General features: G+C 48.4%; 1 pseudogene; it reads right to left on the reverse strand.

Moving 5' to 3' along the window:
* The window catches only part of LOC101664069, a 104,843-nt pseudogene that overhangs the window by 92,798 nt on the left and 5,363 nt on the right, over positions 1–6,682 (reverse strand).

Raw genomic sequence — 6,682 nt, forward strand, 5'->3', positions numbered from 1 at the left:
GACGTACAGCCAGAATGCTCCTTCAAGACAAGGGTGGCACTTGTCAGGAGGGCCCAGCCTCTGGAGAAGGACGTCAAGCTTGGGAAAGTGCAGGGGCAGCCAAAGAGAGGAAGGCCCATGATGAGATGGATTGACACAGTGGCTGCAGCCCTGGACTTGACCCCAAGAACAGTTGTGCGCATGGTGCAGGACCTGGCCGTTTTTCATTCTGTTTTATGTAGAGTTGTCATGAACCAGAATCAACTCTAGGGCGCGTCACAACAACACAACAACACTATGAGTCTGGTTGTTGCTGGGTGGGGCTGGCTGACCTCTGGATTTGTAGGTGTCCTTTTTGAGAACCAGCTTCCAGGAGGGCGTCCCATGTGGCCTACGGAGCAAGTCCTTCGCAGTGATGAGATGGCCCGAGCAGATTCATTCAGTCACGACAGCTGGCAGGGTTCTACCTTTTTAGTATATGTGCTGCCGAAGCGAGCACAAGGATTCTACCTTTCTACTGAAAATGCTCCTTCAAGTGCCCTAGTTAAGACATTGGCCAGTCCCTCTCCACCAAGAGCTGCTTTCCCATGGACTGCAAGCCCTCTGTGAAGTAACCAATCAACACAACCCATTGACCTGCTGCTCCCTACTTGTTCTTGCTATGTCCGTCCCGGGATCGCTTCTCTCTGAAACAGCCACCTCTAAAGGCCTTCTAGACAGCCCCTTTCTCTAAATTTCTCCCATAACCCTCTACTCTTCATCTTGAACTTTTAAAAATAATGATCCTTAATTTTTATTTTTTTAATATTTACTATCCTAACAAATTGACATTACACTGAGAAATCATTTCTAGCACACCAGATTTGTAAAAATCTTAAAACTTTGTTAGTAAATTGTGGGTTGTAAGGGATCAGGCACTATAATATATTACTAGTGGAAATAAAAAATAGTTCAAGTCCTATAAAAGGAACTTTAGCAACATATAACAGAACTGCAAATGTATTTAGCATGTAACACAGCAAGTCTACATTTAGAAGTATACTCTCAAGAAATTCCTCTCACAAAACAAAAATAGGAGGGTGAGTCCAAAAGTATTGCTACTGTGGTTTCAACTCATATGTGGGTTTATCTAAACAAAACACATTTAAATATGTATATGCAATCAATATATGAGTACAGACAAATTCATTCAGTAATACACTTGTCTTCGCCTCTGGCGGGTGCCTTCAAAGGAAAAAAGTCCAATCAAAACAGTGGCTTTCACGGGGAACTATTGGGCTAGTCAAGTTCAAAACAGAGGATGAACTTGGAAGGTTATGGCAACTATTTTGAGAAATCCAAGAGACAATCCTGATGGATGTTTCTCCAAGGACACAAGGTAATCCTGAACTACCCTGGTGAGAAAAAAAGCCAGGGAAGTTTCACTGAGGAATTTGTCCAATTGCAACAATTAACCTGCTCATTTTACAAGCAAGGGTTGTCCTGTGAGCATTTAAAAAAAAAAATCATTTTATTAGGGGCTCATACAACTCTTATCACAATCCATACACACATCAATTGTGTACAGCGCATTTGTACATTCATTGCCCTCATCATTCTCAAAACCTTTGCTCTCCACTTAAGCCCCTGGTATCTTGCACTTTAACAAAGACCTGTAGTCTTTTTTTTTAAATCATTTTATCGGGGGCTGTACAACTCATCACAATCCATACATCCATTCATTGTGTCAAGCACATGTGTATATTTGTTGCCATCATCATTCTCAGAGCATTTTCTTTTTACTTGAGCCTTTGGTATCAGCTCCTCATTTTTTTCCCTCCCTCTTTGCCACCCTTCCCTCATGAACCTTTGATAATTTATAAATCATTATTATTATTTTGCCATGTCTTACACTGTCTGACGTCTCCCTTCACCCACTTTTCTGTTGTCCGTCCCCCGGGGAGGAGGTTATATGTAGATCCCTGTAATCGGTTCCCCCTTTCTACCCCACCTTCCCTCTACCCTCCTGGTATCGCCACTCACACCACTGGGCCTGAGGGGTTCATCTGTCCTGGATTCCCTGTGTTTCCCGTTCCTATCTGTACCAGTGTACATGCTCTGGTCTAGCCAGATTTGTAAGGTAGAATTGGGACCATGGTAGTGGGGGCGAGGGCAGAAGCATTTAGGAACTAGAGGAAAGTTGTATGCTTCATCGGATATGTGTATTCTTATTCCCTCTCCCTTTCATCTTCATGAAACCCCATCAGGCATTACTCCCGTCTTCTGTGATCACCTTACACAGTCTGTGGTTCCAGTTAGGTCCTGGGTGGCCCAGTGGTTTGTCCTCCACTAATAGAAAGGTTGTGGCTGGAACCCTCCCGACACTGCCAAGAGAAGGCCTAGCAACGTACGCCCATCCGGGGTTCAGCCAAGACAACTCCGAGAGCTAGATGCACTCTGCAAGGTAAGACGTGGGGTCACTCCCAGCCCGTGTCATGGGCGCCACCGGGCTTTCTGTGGTTGGTTCGGTTCTCCTTGTTTTCTGAGAGCCTCTTGGAGCACATCCGACTCATGGTGCAGAGGCCAGGAGGGAGGGAAGTGCAGTTAGCAGCTCCTGCAAGGTCCCCAGCACCTAGGAGAGATCTCCAGCAAATGTTAACACTGTCCCTCATTAAATTCCTTTCCAATTTTTTTAGGGCTTGGCTGTGTCTTCTGTAACTTGTCTGGGGACGGTTTGATTTTGCTGAACTGTAGTCTTTAAAGATTGTTTCCCCAGCTTGGAGCCATTTGAGTCATTTGAACAGTCATAGATCCTCTCAAGCCCTCTCGAGTGAGGGCAAGGTTGGTTGCTGTAACAGACAAATCTTAAAATGTACAAATAATGTTGTTGTCAGGTGCCACTAAGTCAGTTTCAGCTCACAGAGACGTCTGCACACAGCAGGAAAGCCTGCCCAGCCCTGGACCACCTCACAGTCGTTCCTGTGCCGGAGCCCATCGTCGCAGCCACCGTCTCAATCCAGCTCCCCGAGGGCCGTCCTCGTTGTCACGGCCCTCCGCTTCACTAAGCACCATGGCCTCCCCCAGGGACTGGTCTCTCCTGACCACATGTCCAAAGTAGGCGAGATGAAGTCTCGCCTTCCTTGCCTCTCAGGAGTGCTCTGGCTGGACTTTTTCTAAGACAGACCTGTTTGTTCAGATAAACTCAGATCATAGAGCTTATTTATTGCTAACCTAAAACACCAAATGGCCCCATTTTGGTGTGTAGCATCTGGGGGTCTTAAAAGCTTATGAACACCCATCTAAGATACGCATCGTAGTCATCTGCGGGAAAAGGGAGTGAAATAAATCAAAGACTCATAGACACTAGATCACAGGACTGACAGTCCACGTGAACTTCTTATAAGTTGAGACATAAAAAGCCAAACTTACTGCAATTGTGTCAATTCTGACTTAGTGGCTAGTGGTTCTCAACCTTCCAAATGCCGCCACCCTTTAATACAGTTCCTCATGTTGTGGTGACACCCCCCACCCCAACCATAAAGTTATTTTCGTTGCTACTTCATCACTGTAATGTTGCTCCTGTTATGAATCGGGCTGCGACCCACAGATTGAGAACGGCTACTCTACAGGATGGGATAGAGCTTCCTCTGGGGGGTTCTGAGACTGTAAATCTTTACTGGCGTAGAAAGTCTCATCTCTGCCCCGTGGAGTGCCTCCTGGCTTCAAACTGCTGACCTTGCCGTTAGCAGCCCACCGTGTAACCCACGACACCACGAGGAGCTCCAAATTGAGGGCATGGAATGCTCATCTACCATTATGAACTGTTCTAACCGGGGACATAGCAGAAGTTCCAGGCAGACTGGGAGAACATGGAGAGCCCGACACCAACCAGGCTGGAGGAACCCCCAGGCCGTTGCCCTCAGATGCTCTCTGAACTTGGCACTGAAGCAACTCTTGGAGTTGCTCCTCACCTTTTAGTCACATCCTAGATTGGCTTTAACAACAGACGCCCACGAGTCCTGTGCTCCCTTAAATAATCAGCTGTGACACCAAACGGTCAGTGTTCACCGAAAGCAGGAGACGGCAAGCGGAAAAGGGAAGCTAGATGTATGGAAACGGAACAACCAGACTGGAAAGAAGGAGAATGCTGACACACGAAAATGGTAGCCCATGTCACAAAGCCATTTATGACAAAACATTGAGAACCTTGTTTGCGGTGTTATATTTCACCCGGAACATAATAAAATATTTAAACAGAGACAACAACAAAAGCCACTAGATGTTCCTGATCAGTGGGTATCTCTTATCCAAGTGACTCTTTCCATCTTGTGGTTTCCAACGGGAATCGCCGGGAAGAAGGAGAGAGGAAGGGTGGGGCAGACACATAGTTATCTTAGGCCAACAATGATAATGCCCCCTTGGCAAGAAGGGATCACTTTGTTCCTCTTAGCTGTCAAATAGAGGGCACTGAGGAGGTAGTCTCTGTCTGGGAACCCCTTGTCTAGCTTCGGCTCTGTTCTGTGCAAGTCAGGGCTCTCTGCTTCACACACTTCCCTTCCTACCGCCACACCCTAGCTGGTCCCAACACGGACCTACAGGCCAACCTGCGGCCCTGGCTACTGGGTCCTCGAGAAAATACTAGGGGTCAGGGGGTGAGGGCATAGATAAATGCCAGTTTAGATTCAGGATTTCCAAAGCCACTTGGCCCCTATATTGCTAGGTCTGGACCCGATCCTCCCCTATTACCCCTAACAAGTGTTCCAAACATTCCCTCCTCCTCTCTCGGCTTCTCTCCCACCCTCACCTTCAGGGCCAACCGGCTTAATGCCCCTCCTTCCTTCCCGTTTCCTTCTTCTCACCACGCTCCACTGATGGTTTCATAGCCTGACCTTTCCCCTAAGTCTCAGGTCTGTGTCTCTCTGTCCTCAGGACACCGGATGTCCACAGGCCCTTCGGACTCACCCCATCTCCCACTGAACTCATCCCTCTCCAGCACTGCCCCACGAAACAAAAATGCTTCCTCAGATGTTGGTGACAACCCTACCACATCTTCGTCTTGCCGGAAAAACTGAGGGTCGTGATTGTTTTGTTTCTCAAGTTCAGTTCTCGCCCCCACATTTCTTACATCTGTTCCTTCCCCTCGTTTCTTTGGTTTGGGTTGTCGCTTCTTGCTTGAATGACTATAGAGTCACCTCCTCGTGGGTCTTTGTGCCTCCCTTCCGTTGTCCTAACTCATTTCTCACAGGCACCTGAGTGATTGTTAATAAAATATAAACCTGACTACAGGACTCACACTCTCGAATCCCACAATCTGCAAATGAAGCACAAGCCTCTCTCCAAGGCCCCATGTGACTCTGCCCCATTGACCCCTTCAACAGACGCCTCTTCATCTCACCCCAGCCACCCCAGACTTCCCTCCAGACCTGCCCTGCTGATTCTCCATGCGCAGCGGGACAGGGACTGGGGTTCCCAGCACATCTCTGGGTCATCACCCAAAACCAAACCAACCCGATGCATGGGGGTCGATATCAACTCATAGAGACGACAGGACAGGATTTCCAAGGTTGTAAGTCTGTGGATGCAGGTTGTCCAATCTTGCCTCCGTGGCATGGCGGCTTGAACTGCTGACCTGTCCGTTACCAGCCCAACGTTGAACTCAGTTGCATCACCAGGCTCCCGTGCTTATCACACTACTTAATGCTGTGCTTTTTGTATGACTACCTCCCAACTCCTCCTGGAGGACGGGAGCTGACGGTCTTCATCTCAGTATGTGTCCCTGGTACAGTACTTACCACACAGTAGGTGCTCAATCAATCAGTGCTCACTGAGTGAATAAAGAGGGCGATACAGTACATGGTTTCAGGTGAAGACTCCTGCTTCGGATAGAGCTCATCCTGTCTTGCCTTACGCCGAATGGGCATTTCTCTCTAAGGACTGCTGAGTGATATATGTATGTGTACATATCCGTGAAATAAGATCCTTTGCTTGAGAGCCTCCCCATCAATTAATCATGAGTGACCATTTGCCAAAAATCTCTTCTCCCAGCTACATAGCTCCCTTGCTCCTGCAAGGCTGTGGTCTCAACAGTAAACTCAGGTTTATGTCTCTCGCTAGACCCCTATAGAACACCTGGGAAGCAAGCCAGAGAGGTGCACGGCCCCTGTTTTTAAGGTAAGAAAATCTGTTCACAGGAGGTAAGGTGAATGCCCATGGGTGCAGAGTCAGGTCTTTGTCCCGTTGCATTTTATCATAGCTCACCCTGTTCCCTGTCCTCTGGGGCTGCCGCAAGGCCCCAGCGCGCTAACACAGATCCTGGGCTCTGTGGGAACCTGCTCCCATGACCGAAGAGGTTGCTGGGTATCTTAGCTTCTAATATGGCTTGGATGTCGGTCGTTGTCTTAGGGAGGGAGCTGTTGGAACAGACACCCTTTCAAGCTGACCCAAGTACAAAGGCGGATGCTCACGGAATATGACTGTAGGAAGTCATTCCCAGACCCGGAAGCTCACTCGACAGGTGGCTGGTTTTGCTTCTTGCCAGAACCACAGGGGTTTTCTCTCTGCTTCCTCTCATCTCTCACAGAACCCACCCCAACCTCAGCTCAGTGGATGTACCGTTCTAGTGCCCCCAGCCCCATCATAGAAGCAGATGTCAAACTCTTGGGAGCCCCCCACCCCCACCCTCTCGCTGCCCCTTAATAAGTGTCAAGACCGGCAGGCCCCCTCC

Source organism: Echinops telfairi, unplaced genomic scaffold (assembly GCF_000313985.2).
Source record: "Echinops telfairi isolate 266 unplaced genomic scaffold, ASM31398v2 ScPeMD7_7469;HRSCAF=8507_1, whole genome shotgun sequence".
Taxonomy (NCBI): Eukaryota; Metazoa; Chordata; class Mammalia; order Afrosoricida; family Tenrecidae; genus Echinops; species Echinops telfairi.